Below are 18,895 nucleotides of genomic sequence, written 5' to 3' on the forward strand. Positions count from 1 at the left end.
ATATTAGCTGGAATGTGATTTTCATGAGAAATGCTTCATTTTGGTGCGCTATTTCCTTCATTCCCAAGCCTCCTTTCGGGAGTGGTTTGCAGACCGTATTCCAGTTGACTAAGTTGATTCCACCTTTTTTCGTGGTGTGACTCCATATAAACCTCCTAATTAGTTGTTCGATTTCTAAACAGATGCCCTTCGGTAACACTGTTTATTGCATAGTGTAAGTTGGAATTGCTGCTAAGACAACTTTTGCCAATATAATCCGTCCGGCCAAAGATAGGTTCTTCGTGTTCCATATGAATAATTTGTCTTGTACCTTTTGTATCAGATATTTATAAAAATCCTAGTTACCCTTCCATGAATGATCGGGACTCCCAGGTATTTTCCCACATCTTATACCTCTTTGAAACCAAAAACTTCACTAATTCTTTCTCTCGTCTCTCCTGACACTTATTTTGAGAAGAATATATTAGTTTTCTCTATGCTTACTTTCTGACCTGAGGCTGAATAAAAATTTTCAGTACTGCGCGGGTGATCTCTAACTGGTTAATTGATGCTTCTGCCAAAAAAAAAAATCATATCGTCTGCAGAAAAGATGCGAGATTTCTGGTCCCTCTTTTAAGATTTTAAAAGGTTTCCTCTGACTGTTTCTCACCTCCTTTATAATTGCTTGAGCTAGTCTCGCTATGCACATGAAAAATAAGTAAGGTGATATTGGGACGCCTTGTCTAATTCCCCTGGTTGGTTTGAAAGCTTCTGTTATCGACCCGTTCCATAAGATTCGTGTAGAGACAGATGAGACACATTGCATGATCATTCTCCTCGTTTCCAATGGTAGTTCAATGTCTTGCAAAGTATCATCGATGAAGGACCATTCTAATCTGTCGTAGACTTTTTCGAGATCAATTTTTATCGACATCCAACCTTTTTTCCTTGTTTTCTACGCATTAAATGAATCACTTCCTAGGTAATGATAAAATTGTATGTTATGGATCGCCCTGTAACGAAGTTGGCTTGAGTGCGTGAGATCCATCGATTGACAATTATTTTCATGATGGCTTTGTATAGGACTGAGCATAAGCTTATCAGATGAAACTTAATTGCTCTAGTGCTTTTGTTTTCGGTAACAATAATAACAAGGTGCGATTTAGGCTTTCTTCAATCTGTGCCCTATGGAATATTTTCTTCACGAATTGACATATTGTTTCGCCCACTAGTTTCTAATTTCGTTGATAAAATAGTGCATGTATGCCATTGACCCCTGGCACTTTCTACAGGTTCATCTCAAAGAATATCCTTTGATTTCTTCATCCTTTACGGGTGACATCAGCTTCTCCTTTTCATTCGATCCAGTCGGTGGAAACTCACCCTTGACTTCATATGCATAACCTTTTATGCACGAGCTAGTACAAAGTCTTTGATAGAAATTAACCGCCATTTCCTTTAGATTCTTCTGGTGTGAACACCATGTACCATCCGTTGTTTTGAGCGCCATCATTTTGTTTCTCCTTCTTCGGCTTATGGTGGACGCATGGAAGAATTTAGTGTTTTTATCACCCGTTTACTTCTTGCTTTTTAGAACCATAGGATCTCTTCATGTTCTAACAAAATGTCGAGCTCTGCTTTAAGGTTTTTCTCGAGCTCCACTAGGAAGTCTGAGTGTGTTTTGATCAAACTCTTTCAATACCCCTCAGTTTTGCCATGATAGGTTTCTTTTGTTACCTATGTGGCTAAACACTTCTTGGTTCTGGGTTTAGACTTTTCTTTTAAAAGCTTCCACATTTGTAAAAACGTCTTTTTTCTTGGTTATGGGTGTTCAATCATGCGACAATGAATCTAAATGGTCAATTTGTTGATTTATGTTATGGCATAATTGCATGATGTAGTATCATATGGTGATCCAATCCAATTAGTTCAAGGTGATCTACTATCGAGTCTGAGAATTTCTGAATCCATCATTCATTAGCTAGACACTAATCTAGCCGTTGGTACAAGTTACCCCTTCCCCATGTTTATTTAGGCCCAATGAACTTAACGTCTTTAGTTTGGAGTCAAATACAAAGTCTGCGAAGGATTTGTAAGCCCCAGGTCCCCTCGGAGCTCCTCCCTTTTTTTCATCCTAGCTTAATACTGCATTGAAATCACCCTCTAAGATCCATGCTTTATTGTTTCCAGGACTCAATTGCTTATCCCAAAGAAATTTTCTTTTTCCACATGTGGACTTGCATAAATTACAGTTAAAAACACTCAGTTCATGTTACTTTTATTCCTGCAACAGCCATAGATGAATTGATTTGAGACTTTCATCACTTCCAATTTTATGTCCTCTTCCCATAGATCATATACCATTGCTAAAACATTACACTTCCACTGAATGAGTTGACGAAACCCAATTTATTAATGGTTTTGTTAGGTTCGATGAAGCTCGTTCGATCAACCGAAATATGCCAAGAGGGAGTAAATTGGCTTTTAGGAGTTTAAGGAGTAAGGAGTATAAAGATAGAAAAGTTCGCATAATGATTTATAGTGGTTCAACTCCTTCAATTAAGTCTACATCCACTACTTAAGCTCCTTACTTATGATTTTTCAACAAATCTACTAATTTGTTCTTTCTTTTTCAAGGATCAAGAGTAACCTTTACAACTCCCTAGTTTTTCACTTAGCTAAACTTGAACCAAAACCCCTTTACAAATATGAATAATTTGTGTAAACAAGAAGACCTCTAAAGATTGGTGTTTACAAAGATTTAGCTCACAAAAAGAAAACCTAATTATATATAATTAAGCTCAAAACACAAATATTTACAAGATAAAGAAAATAAGGATTGAAAAGCTTTTCTCTTGCATTTGAATGCTTGGATAGGTGTTGTTCATCATTCTTCAAGTCTCCTCAACTTGTTTTATATGTTGGAATGAGTTACTAGCCGATTGGGAAGGTTTGGAGCCATTGGAAGACTTTCTGCACAAAAAGTTTCAAAACTCTGGAAAGTTTTGAAACTCTTCAAAAGAGCCGTTGGAAAAATATGATCATTGGAGCCAAAGTATCAAAACTTTAGGGAAAGTTTCGAAACTTTTGAGATAGTTTCAAAACTCTCGAAAAGTTTTGACGAAAAGTTTTGAAACTTTTTGAGAAGCTATCTTGGAAAGCTTTGAAACTCTTGTAGAAGTTTCGAAAAACTTCTAGTCAAAATACTCATTTTAAGGTTTTGATTGGACTTTGAATTATTTTGATAAAAACTTTAAAAAAAAAATTCAATTTAGTCCAAAAACATTTTCCCTTATTTGTTATATCAAAATATTAGTTCTATAATCTCGCCCCTTTTTGACATAGCAAAACTTTTGAAAAATATATTTTGGCAAAAGCCCCCATTTGAAAAAGAGAAATATTTTAGAAATTATTAAAGCTCCCCCTTTTTCATTCTTGAAATTGAATTTTTCAAACCTATACTTATTCCCCTTTTTGTTATATAAAAAAATAATTCAAACTTTATGTTAAAAAATAACAAACTTTAGGTTCAAAAATAACAATGGAGAGTAAGTAGAGAATCTTAGCATTAAAATCATTTGAAAAATCAAAAGCTCTCCCTCAACAAATGCATTCCAAATAAAACATTAACTTTAAATGTTTGACACTTAAAAAGACATTGAATTTCAACAAAGATGAAAAACCATGTTAGTAGCACAAGAAATTCAATATATCCAAGTCTAATATACTTTATGCAATACTAATGGTTGTATTTAAGTGCATGTGCATAAAACTATCCAAAAATGTTATGCATTTGAAAATTTTGATATCAATTGTTAAAGAGATATCATTTGCAATAAATCACATGCATAAACATTTACATTAAGGTCAAAAATTAAAATTTGTAAAAACACAACATTAAAACCAATTTTGACCAAAATTCATTATGATGAACAAACATTTATGAAAAATCATTAAAACTTTAGAAAATGTTAATTGCAATTCTTTTTAACATACATGGGATAAAAAACATAAAATCATTTAAAATAAAAAACTTAAGCATGCTTTAAACCAAATGAGCAACCAATTATGCAAGATAATCAAAACAAGCTTAGAGGTTACCCATTCCATATCAAGTGTGGCTAGAACATTTGAATATCTTCACTTTCATCACCATCGCTTCCACAAACCTACAAGAGACATTTAATTGGATTTTGGTATCCAAATTGCTTTGGATCATTGAACATTAGTTTCAATGCCCCTTATTCCCTTAGGAATCCATACTTGTCTAATTTTAAAATGTTTTCCTTTCTTTAAAGGAGAAGTATGTTACAAATGACCATGAAAATGACAATGTGAGCATTTTGTCATTTTTAAACATAATGAGTTGTTTTTAGAAATTTATTCTTTTTCATTTGTTAAGCTTTCAATCTTAACTTTCAAATCAAAATTTTATTTTTCTAATTCATTGATATTTTTTAAAGATCTAAATCATTTTTCAAAGTTTCATTTTGTTTTTCAAAATCAACTATTTCTTTCATAATAAATCATTTTCAACTTTAAATTTTGAAATTAATTTCTTATATTTGTAATTCATGGTCTCAAATTCCAAATACAACACATCATAGGCATCTTGTAACTTTTAAAATGAATAAGAATTTAAATCACAAAAGTTAGAAGTTACCATTGAATCTTCTTTGATGGCCATGAGACATAGATTGACTACTTCATCATCATCAGAGTTTTCTTCATCACTCCAAGCCGCCACAAATGCCTTCTTTTTTCTTGATTCTTTCCTCTTTAGGAGAGGACAATCATACTTGGCATGTCCCGTCCTTAGGCACTCAAAGCATATCGAGGTACCTTTCTTTTTGCTCTATTCATGCTTCTTGTCTTCTTTGGATGTCATGAATCGTTTGAATTTCTTGAAGAACTTGGCCATTTCTTCTTTTTCATCATCTTCTTCACTTAAGGTGCTTTCATCTTGGGTAGAGGATTTCAAGGAAAAGCCTTTTTCTTTATTTTTTTCTTCTCTTCTTCTTGTTCTTCCTCCTTTTCTATCATCCCACGAATGAGAAGGGAGCCAATAAGTTCATCAAGCGATAGAGTTTTTAATTTCTTAGCTTCAATGGTTGTCTTCTTCTTCGATTGCCAAGATTTTGAAAAAGAATATATCATATTCCTAACAAACTTCTCGTTAGGGATGATATATCCCTTTAGACCGTTGACAATCATGAAAAATCTATCCATCATAGATTTGATGTCTTCATCCAATTTCATCTTGAAATTTTTATAGCTATGATTGAGAAGACCGATTTTTGTTTCCCTCACTTTATCAGTTCCTTCATGATTGACTTGGAGCTTGTCCCAAATCTCCTTGGCATTTGAACAAGAGGAGATTATTCCATATTCATCCGGGCCTAATGCACAAAACAAAATGTGCATGGCCTTAGCATTGAGTTCGAACTCTTTCTTATCTCTTTCACTACATTCTTCCATAGCTCTAGTTGGAGTAGAGTGACCCATCAATATAGAGCTCTAAGTATCTATATCGGTAGCTTGAATGAAGATCATCATCCTATTCTCCCAATAAGCAAAATTTGCTCCATTGAAATAGGGTGGCTTGTTAACGGTTGAGAATCTTCGATGTAGTAAGCACCAGAGGAAAAAAACCATATTCGCAGTTTCTTTAGGAAATTGATGTAGAGCTTCAAGGATCTTCACAAGGTTGTTAGACCTTCAATTTGTGACTCGCTCTGATACCAATTATTAGGTTCGATGAAGCTCGTTCGATCAATCGAAATATGCCAAGAGGGGGCAAATTGGCTATTTGAAGTTTAGGGAGTAAGAAGTATAAAGATAGGAAAATTTTCACAATGATTTATAGTGGTTAAACTCCTTCAATGAAATCTACATCCACTACCTAAGCTCATCACTTAGGATTTTCCAATAAATTTACTAATTTGTTCTTTCTTTTTCAAGGATCAAGAGTAACCTTTACAACTCCCTAGTTTTTCATTTGGCTAAACTAGAACCAAAACCTCTTTACAAAGGTGAATAATTTGTGTAAACAAGAAGACCTCTAAAGATTGGTGTTTACAATTAAGCTCAAAACACAAATATTTACAAGAGAAATAAAATAAGGATTGAAAAGTTTTTCTCTTGTGTTTGAATGCTTGGATAGATGGTGTTCAACCTTCTTCAAGTGTCCTCAACTTGTTTGTATATGTTGGATTGAGTTACTAGCCATTTCTAGCCATTTGAGAAGGTTTGGAGCCGTTAGAAGACTTTCTGCACACAAAGTTTCGAAACTCTTCGAAAGCGCTGTTGGAAAAATATGACTGTTGGAGCCAAAATATCAAAACTTTAGGGAAAACTCTGAAACTCTTGAAAATTATCAAAACTTTTTGGGAAACTTTCTTGGAGAGTTTCGAAACTCATGTAGAAGTTTCGAAACTTCTGGTCAAAATACTCATTTTAAGGTTTTTATTGGGCTTTGAATTATTTTGATGAAAACTTTGAATAAATTCAATTTAGTCCAAAAATATATCCCTTTTTTGTTATATCTAAATATTAGCTCTATAGGTTTTCATAGCTATTTAGTTTCGAGAAGTGTCACCACTTGCGGTTTATCCCTACAGATTATTTCCTTAAAAATTCTTTTGAAAGCTAGGCTTGCTACCCACTTGAAAATTCCAGAATAATACATTTTACATCAAGATAACTTGTTGAATATTAACAACTATTTTCTCTTAACGTGCATATTCCATCACGTGCCTTGACGTCGACCATGTTAGGTGATAGGAGCACATTTTCTCACTTATCTTACTTTTATTTTTCATCATTCAAGCTTTCATTTATCTTATCAATTTTGTTTTTCCTAGCTTTTATTCTTTTGTTATTTGATGGTAGTATGCCATCTAGATGTATGGATACGGATTCCACCAATTCTGTAATCTTGGGTTTATCCAGAGCTTTCTTATGATATTGTAGTCTAGTCCGGAATCCTTTCCTTTTGACTTCTTTATTAGATCTTATCGGGCCATCAAATTTGGTCTTGATCCTACCTTTGTTATCCCCCATTGAACACCTTCACTGTTCCAGTATTGTTATCGCAGTATGTTTTCCCTCCCTAGTGGGTGATTCGTATAATTCCACCTCCGGTGATTGACCTTCTACACTTCGCATGATCGAGACTATTTCTAACATCGATCTTTCTAGTTGTAGCTCTTGTGTAATTATTTTTATTGTTCAATTCTCCTGCTTCTTGCACTCCCTTTGGCCTTCCTACTTTCTTTTTGCTCATTACCGACTATTTTTCCTTTTATCTGTTCCATTACTACAATCTCTAGTTTCGTTCCTTGGCCTATATTTTTTGCCATAAATGTAACACCAATTTCCGTATACATTTCCGTACACATTTCCGTACACAAGTCACAGATATCACATGACTTTTAAAACATTTCCGTTTTGAAAACCAATAAAATTTTGTTTCTATACATAAAACATTTTAATGTAATAATAATAAAATGTTCATGAACTTTTTGAATGTAAAATAGTCTCAAAATTCTAACATATTAAATATTACAATAATCATAAATCAAATACATTCCAGAGCATTATCATAAGTCTATTACATTCCATCTAATAATATCAAAAGTAGACATAATTGCCATACAATTATTGATGAGGCAACCTTTGATTTACGATGTCAACTGCACTCCTTACTCCACTCGTACTAATACCTACGTGTGAAACCAACACAAGCTAAGTATTCACTTAGTGAGGCATAATAATATAAATGATGTGTAACCAAAACATAAGTATATCATAAAATATCAAAATACGAATTAAATCATATAAATCATAATAATACTTAAAACTAGCTAGGTAAACCAAATTTCTTTCACATAACCTGCGAAACAATATTTAGTATGCCCAGTATACCTATCAATCAATATTTTTCTAAATTATCCTTTTATTTTCGGAATGTATGTTGAATGAGAATGCAAGGTACATGAGTTGTACCTAAGTGCTGAAATGGAGGATTGATTTAGGAAATTGTATTTAAGACTTTTTATTAAGAATGGAATAATGGAGGGGCATTATGGTCTTTTAGAAGGAAATGAATTTAATATTCATTCTTTTAGGGATATTTATAAAGGGATGAATAGGAGAAAAAGGAAAAAGTTGAAAATTTTGGTTCTCTACTCTTCTTTTTCTTCTCGTCCCCGTACCTCCACAACAAAGGTAAGATTTATTCAAATTGGTTTTTTCTTTTGTTTTTGGGTTGGTTTTGAAGCCTTAGTGATATATAAGCTTAAGGAAAGCTTAAGAGTGAATAAAACTAAGAGATTAGTGATTTATTAGTGATTTAATAAAATGGGGTTTTTAAGTGATTTCATGAAATATGGTCAGTTATTGAGGTTTAAAAGCATTTTTTTACTTGTCAAAGATGTAAATAAGAGATTTTGAGCCTTATAAGTGATTGAAAAAATGTTTGAATTTAGGGTGTGATTTTTAGTTTTAAGTGTTCTTTGGAGAGTTTGAATGTTATAAGGAGATTTATGAATGTAAGTTAGTTGGGTTAAGTGATGATGAGTTTGATGGTATGGTTGGAGATAAGAGTAAGAGATTTTGGTGAAATTTGGATAAAAATCGAAGGGAAATAATTAAAATATGGGTAAGGGTATCGGTACAGGAAGAACAGTATCGATACTATAAGGTTAAATTGGAAGAAAGATGATGAACATGATGAACAATATAGATACTGATGAAAGTAGCATCGTACTGATGTGGAGGTATTGATACCAAGAGGAAGGTATCGATACTGTAATTGAAAATGGATTCCAGAATACAAAAATGGTATCAATACGAAAGTGGGTATCGGTACCATAGAAGATAAGTATCGATATTGTGGGATGGGTACCGATACTATTCAGTATGAAATTTTAAATTAGGATGAATTTTACTAGAATTCGAAAATAATAATACTTTTGAGTATTATTTTTTTTGTATAAATGTTAGAGAGTATGCTAACATTTGTATTTTATGTGTGATTATGGATGCATGTGTAGATCGTAATCAAATTCCTGAGTCAAGCAAACAAAAAGGCAAGGATAAAGTCGCATAATAGCCAGACTACATTAGGGCATAATATTGAGGCATACCAGGTGAGTGCATTTATTATGTACTTATATGATTTGAGGATGACTCGAGATGAGTAAACCTCGAATGTTTTGATAAAAGTATGTTTTATCGTTTCTTAAAATATTTTCATAAAGTTTATGGAAATGATTTTACAAATAAATTTTAGAGTGTGAACTGCTCTAAAATAGATGGATGTACTTCTATATTATTTTAACAGCTATCGATTTTTCAAATAAATGTTTAATATGTGAATTTGACTTAAAGGCCTATTGTATGTGCATTGAGAGTCATAGGTGCATTTTGACATACTTTGTTTATGATGGTTATCGATCGATTTTGTTTAATGCATATATTGCATTTTCGTATCAGTAATATGTGTACTTTCAGCACTATGTGTGCATCCATGGAATTCATAATGAGTCTTCAAATTTTAAGACATACCCGATGCAAAGAGGTATGAATACTTTTCCTCTTATTCTCATCTCTTTTCCAAGTAGCTTCCTCAACTTTATGATTATGACAAAACACTTTAGCTAGAGAAATCTTCTTGTTACGTAGTTCTTTGTTTTCTCGATCCAAGATTCACACTGGTTCTTCTTTGTACGTCAAATCTAGTCGGATCTCTATTTCCTCTGGTATGATAATATGTGATGGATCTGACCGGTACTTCTTGAGCATCGACACGTCAAAAACATTATGGATCTTTTCCATATCTGGAGGCAAAACTAATTGATAAGCTACTGGTTCGACACTTTTTAAAATCTCATAAGGTCTAATAAATCTCGAACTCAGCTTTTCTTTTCCCCTAAATCGTAATACTTTCTTCCAAGGCGATACTTTCAAAAATACCTTATCTCCCACTTGATATTCAATCACTTTTCTCTTTAGATCAGTATAAGACTTTTGTCGATCAAAAGCTATCTTAAGATAATCTTGGATAATTTTTACTTTATCTTCCATTTTTTCATTAAATCCGGGAAAACTTAGCATATCCTCCAATACCTGAATAGTTTGCTAAAGGCAAATTTTGACTGATAATTGTTTGCTAAAGGAAAATATATTTCCCATGATCCTTTGAATTCAATCACGCATGCTCTTAGCATATCCTCCAATACCTGAATAGTTTTCTTTGACTGACAATCTGTTAGCGGATGAAAAGCCTTACTGAAATTCAATCGAGTACCCAATGCCTTGTGCAAAGAATTCCATAATCTCAAAGTAAACCTTGGATCTCGGTGGGATACTTTCGATACAATTACTCCATGCAGCTAAACTATTTCTTTTATATACAACTCCACATATTTATCCATCATGTAATCCATCCAAACTGGAATAAAGTGAGTTGTCTTGGTCAATCTGTCCACAATTACCCATATTGAGTCCTTTTTACTGAGTGAAAAAGGTAGCCCTGAAACAAAATCCGTAGTTACTCGTTCCCACTTTTACTTAGGATTGAATATCGGTTTTTATAATCCATAAGGCACTTGATGTTCAGCTTTCACTTGCTGACATGTCAAGCATTTTGCAACAAACTCTGATATAGCTCTTTTCATGCCAGGCCACTAATAACTACTCTTTATATCCTGATACATCTTATTCCCACCTAGATGCATAGTTAAAGGACTATAATGTGCCTCGGAGACAATATCTATCCTCGGTTCTTCATTATCTAGAATGAAAAGACTTCTACGATAATATAAACATCCATCAGTCTTGATTTCAAAGTCTTTCATCTTAACTTTTTCTACTTGTGCAATTCTTGCCAAACATTTTTCATATTTTCCTTGCTGCTCTTTTATCCGATCCAACAGTGTCGGTTTTAACTTAAGCTCAACAATCAAGGTTTAATCTTCCTTTAATGATATACATGCATCCAAAGCTCAGAAAGCTGCAAAAGTCTTTCGGCTAAGTGCATCAACTACCACATTAGCCTTCCCTAGATGATAATCAAAGATCACATCATAATCTTTTAAAAGCTCTATCCATCTCCTTTTCCTCAAGTTCAATTCTTTTTTAGTCAACAAGTACTTTAGACTTTTGTGTTCTGTATAAATATGGCACTGCTCACCATATAGATAGTGTCGCCAAATCTTCAAAGCAAACACAACCACTGCCAATTCTAAGTCATGTGTCGGGTAATTTCTCTCATGAGTCTTCAGCTGTCTTGAGGCATAGGCTACAACTTTCCCTTCTTGCATAAGCACACATCCTAACCCATTATGAAATGCATCACTAAAAAATATATGGTCTTTACCCAACTCATGTTGTACAAGTATTGATGCCACTGTTACAATCCTCTTTAGCAGTTCAAAACTTTCTTGACATTTATCTGACCAAACAAAATGCACCTCTTTCTGTAACAATTTAGTTAGTGGTGAAGCTAATATCGAAAAGTTCTTCATGAACCTTCGATAATAACTAGCAAGCCCCAAGAAACTCTGGAGTTCATAAACATTCCTTGGGGGTTTCCAATCTACTATATCTTGAATCTTTTTGAGATCTATTCTTATGCCTTCTGTGGAGACTATATGGCCAAGGAAAGCAATATATGCAAACCAAAATTCATATTTGGATAGTTTGGCATAAAACTATTATCGATAAGCATCACCACAAATTAATCTAGGTAAGGTTGGAATACTTAGTTCATCAAATCCATAAATGCTGCAGGAGTATTTATCAAACCGAATGGCATCACCACAAATTTGTAATGTCCATACCGAGTCCGAAAAGTTGTCTTTGAAATATCCTCCTCTTTAATCTTTAATTGGAGGTAGCCTGACCGAATGTCTATCTTAGAGAACACTGCTGCGCCTTTCAGCTGATCAAACATATCATCAATCCTCAGAAGAGAATACTTATTCTTTATTGTTACTTTATTTAACTGTCGATAATCTATGCATAATCGCATAAACTCATTCTTCTTTTTCACAAAAAGCACATGTGCCCCCAAGGTGAAACATTGGGACTGATAAATCACTTATCGAGTAGCTCCTACAATTGAGCCTTTAATTATCTTAACTTAGTTGGATCCATTTGATATGGAACCATAGAAACATGTTCAGTACTCGGGTAAACATTAATCTTTAATTCCACCTCACGGTCTGGAGATAAATCCGATAATTCTTATGGAAAAACATCTGTAAACTCCCTAACTGTTGGAATATCATCAAATATTGCTTTTGATATTTGAGTGTCTAATTCGTTAGCCAGAAAAGGTATACACCCTTTCGACATCATTTTCTTTGCAGTCATTGCTGATATCACATTGGATGATGATTTATCTTTTTCGCCGATTACTATGATTTCTGAGCCTTCCGCATCCTTCAAAAATAATTGCTTCTTGCGAAAATCAACCCATCCATGATGCGGAGACAACCAATCCATGCCCAAAATAATTTCAAATTCGTCGAAGGGAAATTCCATCAAGTTTGTCGGGAACACAACCCCTTGAATCTTTATCAGACATTTTCTATATACCCGAGTTACCCTTGCACTATGACCCATAGGTTTACCGCTATCAACTCACTAAGGATTGGTTCTAAAGAAATTCCTATAGCTCTAATCAACTTTGTACTAATATAAGAGTGCGTAGAACCACAGTCAACCAAAACAAATACAAGTTCATCAAATAGATGGAATGAACCTATTAAAATCTTTGGGTCATCCCGATCCTTATTAATCTTAATATTATAAATTCAGGTTACTCCCCGTATCTCTTGTTGTGAGATTGCATTAGATAGTCCACCGGATCTACCTCTTCCAGTGCTACTGATCTCTTAGCCTTACACAGATTTATCCTTGAATCTCTTAGGATAATTTTGAGCATAGTGACCAGTCTCGCTACACTAGAAACAAATTCCATTGAGCAATATACATACTCCATAGTGAAATTTTCCACACATCTTACATGGAGTAGTTTGTTCTCCAAATGCTCTACCTGAGCTAGCAGCAAAAGACTGTGATTATTTATTCTTCTATGAAGCTACAGAGGAACCATCTCTATTATTGTATCGGGAACTCGAACCATTGCCTCTCTTAGAATGATATGACCGGTTTGTATACCCTGCTCCGCGGCTAAAGTCTCCTTTAAAACTCTTTCGATGGGCTTAGCTCGATTTATGACTTATTGCAGGCTAGGAAAGTTTAAAGCCACCATTATATCTTTCAGCTTAGGCTTCAATCCCTCGATGAACCAATCATGTCGAGCCTTGTCATTGGGAACTACTTCAGTAGCAAAATGACTTAGCATGTGATACTCAACCTCATACTCAATTATTGCTCGATTACCTTGTTTTAGATTAAAAAACTTCAACAGCATTGCATGTATAAACTGTTGATCGATATACTTGTTCTTAAATTCACCTTGAAAGAACTGACAGGTCACTTGCTCAGCTGGTGCATACATCGTAGTGTTTGTCCACCACACTCGAGCTGATCCTCGAAGTAAAGATACAGCTCCGCTCATCTTTCCATAATTTGAGCAGTGAAGAATTTCAAGCATCACCTTAACGTCGTTTAACCATAAATCAACATCAATAAGACCTTCATCATCTTCTCCCCGAAATTTAGGAGCTCATAAACTTTTCAACTCTTTTGGGATTAACATCCGTGGTGCTATAGGAGTAAAAGGTGGAAGAGGAGGTTTAAATCAAATCAAGATTGCATCGAGACCCTACATAAAAGCACCATACTCTAGCATTGGTATACCTTGATGTACCATTGCGCTAACGTTTTCAGACTGGATAAAATGCTCACTATTAGCTTCTGCGATACAAATAAATGTAATACCTATTTCCGTATATGTTTCTGTACACAAGTCACAGATGTCACATGACTTTTAAAACATTTCCGTTTTGAAAACAAGTAAAATTTTGTTTCTATACATAAAACATTTTAAAGTAAAAATAATAAAACGTTTATTAACTTTTTGTATGTAAAATGGTCTTAATATTCTAACATATTAACTATTACAATCATCGTAAATCAAATACATTCCAGAGCATTATCATAAGTCTATTACATGCCATCTAATAATATTAAAAGTAGACATAATTGTCATATAGTTACTGATGAGGAAACCTTTGATTTACGATGTCAGCTGCGCTCCTTACTCCACTCGTACAAATACTTATGCGTGAAACCAACACACGCTAAATATTCACTTAGTGAGACATAATAATAAAAATGAGGTGTAACGAAAACATAAAAATATCATAAAATATCAAAATATGACTTAAATCATAATAATACTTAAAATTGGCTTGGTAAACCAAATTTCTTTCACATAACCTGCAAAACAATATTTAGTATGCTCAACATACCTATCAATTAGTATTTTTCCAAATTATCCTTTTATTTGGCCAATGTATGTTGAATGAGAATGCAAGGTACATGAGTTGCACCTAAGTGCTGAAAGGGTAATTCACAAACTCATTATGAATTACATGGATGCACACATAATGCCGAAAGTACACATAGACTGATATGAAAATGCAACATATGCATTAAACAAAATCGATCGATAACCATCATACACAAAGTATGTCAAAATGCACCTATGACTCTCAATGCACATATAATAGGTCTTTAAGTCAAATTCGCAGATTAAACATTTATTTGAAACATCGATAGCTGTTAAAATAATATAGAAGAACATCCATCTATTTTAGAGCAATTCACACTCTAAAATATTTTCGTAAAATCAATTCTATAAACTTTATGAAAATATTTTAAGATACGGTAAAACATACTTTTATCAAACCATTAAGGTTGATTCATCTCGAGTCATCCTCAAATCATATAAGTACATAATAAATGCACTCACATGGTATGCCTCAATATTATGCCCTAATGTAGTCCGGCTATTCTGCGACTTTATCCTTGCCTTTTTGTTTGCTTGACTCGGGAATTTGATTACGATCTACACACACATCCATAATCACACATACAATACAAATGTTAGTATACTCTCTAACATATATACAAAAATAATAATACTCAAAAATACTATTATTTTCGAATTCTAATAAAATTCATCCTAAATTAAAATTTCAGACTGAATAATATCGGTACCCATCCCACAATATCGATACTTCTCTTCTATGGTACTGATACCCACTTCAGTATTGATACATTTTTGTATTATGGAATCCATTTTTCAATTACAGTATCGATACCTTCCTCTTGGTATCGATACTACTTTCATCAGTATCGATACCCTTACCCAGATTTTACTTATTTCCCTTCAATTTTTTACCCAAATTTCAGCAAAATCTCTTACCCTTATCTCCAACCATACCATCAAACTCATAATCTCTTAACCCAACTAACTTACATTAATAAATCTACTTATAACATCCAAACTCTCCAAAGAACACTTAAAACTAAAAATCACACCCTAAATTCAAATAAGTTTTCAATCACTTATAAGGCTCCAAATCACTTATTTATATCTTTGACAAGTCAAAAATGCTTTTAAACTCCAATAATCGACCATATTTAATTAAATCACTTAAAATCCCATTTTAATAAATCAATAATAAATCACTAATCTCTTAGTTTATTGACTCTTAAGCTTTCCTTAAGCTTCTATATCACTTAAGGCTTCAAAACTAACTTGAAGAAATCTTACCTTTATTTTGGAGGTACATGGACGAGAAGAAGAAGAAGAGTAGAGAACCAAAGTTTTCAACTTTATCATTTTTCTCCTATTCATCCCTTAATAAATATCCCTAAAAGTATGAATATTAAATTCATTTCCTTCTAAAAGACTATAATGCCCCTATATTCTTCCATTCTTAATAATAAGTCTTAAACACAATTTCCTAAATCAATCCTTTTACTTTTTAGTTTATTCAAATTAACCCAACAAATTTTAAATACTTTCATTATTATCATTGACCCGATGTTTGGGGTATTATAATTCTTCCCCTTTAAAAATGTATCCCCAAATTTTAAGACGTACCTGATGAGAAGAGGTGTGGATACTCTTCCTCATGTTCTCCTCTCTTTCCCAAGTAGCTTCCTCACTTTATGATTTTACCAAAGCACTTTAACTAGAAGAATATTCTTGTCATGTAGTTATTTGTTTTCTTGAGCAAAAATCCGCATTGGTTCTTCTTCGTACGTCAAATCTGGTCGGATCTCTATTTCCCCTGGTATAATAATATGCGATGGATTTAATCGGTACTTCCTGAGCATCGAAACATAAAAAACATTATGGATCTTGTCCATATCGGGAGGCAAAACTAATTGATAAGCTGCTGGTCCGACCCTTTTTAAAATCTTATAAGGTCCAAACCACAATACTTTCTTCCAAGGCAATACTTTCAAAAATACCTTATCTCCCACTTGATATTCAATCTCTTTTCTCATTAGATCAGTATAAGACTTTTGTCGATCGAAAACTATCTTAAGATTATCTTGGATAACTTTCACTTTATATTCCATTTCTTTCATTAAATCTGGGCCAACTAGATCTCGATCTTTTAGCTCAAACCAATTTATTAGTGTTCGACACTTCCTCCCATACAAAGCTTCATATGGAGCCATTTTAATACTTGATTGATAATTGTTATTATAGGCAAATTCTACTAAAGACAAATATATTTCCTATGATCCTTTGAATTCAATCATGCATGCTCTTAGAATATCCTCCAATACCTGAATAGTTCGCTTTGACTGACCATCTATATGCTGATGGAAATTCGTACTGAAATTCAATCGAGTACCCAATGCCTCGTGCAAATAATTCCAGAATCTTGAAGTAAACCTTGGATCTCGGTCGGATACTATCGATACATGTACTCCATGCAACCGAACTATTTCTTTTATATATAACTCCGCATATTTATCCATCGTGTAATCCATCCAAAGTGGAATAAAGTGAGCTGTCTTGGTAAATCCGCCCACTATTACCCATATTGAGTCATTTTTTACTAAATGACAAAGGTAGCCCTGAAACAAAATCTATAGTTACTCGATCCCACTTTCACTAAGGAATGGATATCAGTTGTAGCAATCCAGATACATCTTATTCCCACCTAATATGTTCAGATTTCACTTGCTGACATGTTAGACATTTTGCAACAAACTCTGATATAGCTCTTTTCATGACAGACCACCAATAACGACTCTTTATATCCTAATACATCTTATTCCCACCTGGATGCATAGATAAAGGACTATAATGTGCCTCGGAAAGAATATATATCATCAGTTCTTCATTATCTGGAAATTAAAGTCTTCCACGATAATATAAACATCCATCTATCCTGATTTCGATATCTTTGGTCTCACCTTTTCCTACTTGTGCAATTCTTGCCAAACATTTTCCATCTTTTCCTTGCATCTCTTTTATCCGATCCAACATCATCGACTTTAACTTATGCTCAGCAATCAAGGAGATATCTTCCTTTAATGATATACATGCATCCAAAGCTCGTAAAGCTACAAAAGTCTTTTGGCTATGTGCATCAACTACCACATTAGCCTTCCCTTGATTATAAACGATGATCACATCATAATCTTTTAAAAGCTCGATCCATCTTCATTGCCTCAAGTTCAATTTTTTTGAGTCAGCAAGTACTTTAGACTTTTGTGCTCTTTATAAATATGGCACCGCTCACCGTACATATAATGACGCCAAATCATCAAAGCAAACACAACAGTTGTCAATTCTAAATCATGTGTCGGTTAATTTCTCTCATGAGTCTTCAGCTGTCTCGAGGCATATGCTACAACTTTCCCTTCTTGTATAAACACACATGTTGTACAAGTACTGGTGCCTCAGTTACAATCCGCTTTAGCATTTCAAAACTTTCTTGACATTTCTCCGACCAAAGAAAAGGCACCTCTTTCCGTAACAATTTAGTTAGTGGTGAAGCTAACATTAAAACTTTCTTCACGAACCTTCGATAATAACTAGTAAGCCCCAAGAAACTTTAAACTTCAGAGACATTCCTTGGGGGTTTCCAATCCACTATAACTTGAAACTTTTTGGGATCTACTCTTAGGCCTTCTACGGAGACTATATGGCCAAGGAAAGCAATCTCTACTAACCAGAATTCATATTTGGATAGTTTTGCATACAACTTCTTCTCTAAAAAAAATCTGAAGAAAAATACGAAGATCAGCATCATACTCCTCTCTTGACTTTGAACACACCAAAATATCATCGATAAATACCTCCACAAATTGATCCTGGTAAGGTTGGAATACTCGGTTCAAAAAATCCATAAATGTTGCAACAATATTTGTCAAACCGAATGACACCACCATAAATTTGTAATGTCCATACCGAGTCCAAAAAAGACGTCTTTGAAATATCCTCATCTATAATCTATAATTGGTGGTATCCTGATCGAAGGTTTATCTTAGAGAACACTGTTGTGCCTTTCAGTAGATCAAACAAATCATCAATCCTCCAAAGAGGATGCTTATTATTTATTGTTACCTTATTTAACTGTTGATAAATTATGCATAATCGCATATACCCATTTTTCTTTTTTCACAAAAAGCATAGGTGCCCTCCAAGGTGAAACACTGAGTCTGATAAATCTTTTATCGAGAAACTTCTGTAATTGGGCCTTTAATTCTCTTAACTCAGTTGAATCTATTCGATATGAAGCCATAGAAATAGGTTCAATAACAGGGTAAATATCAGTCTTGAATTCCACCTCACGGTCTGGAGGTAAACCTGATAATTCTTCCAGAAAAACATCCGAAAACTCCCTAACTTTTGGAATATAATCAAATCTCGCTTTCGATATTTGAGTGTCTAATAAGT

This window comes from Hibiscus syriacus, unplaced genomic scaffold (genome assembly GCF_006381635.1).
Source record: "Hibiscus syriacus cultivar Baekdansim isolate YM2019G1 unplaced genomic scaffold, ASM638163v2 tig00113725_pilon, whole genome shotgun sequence".
In the NCBI taxonomy this organism is placed as follows: domain Eukaryota; kingdom Viridiplantae; phylum Streptophyta; class Magnoliopsida; order Malvales; family Malvaceae; genus Hibiscus; species Hibiscus syriacus.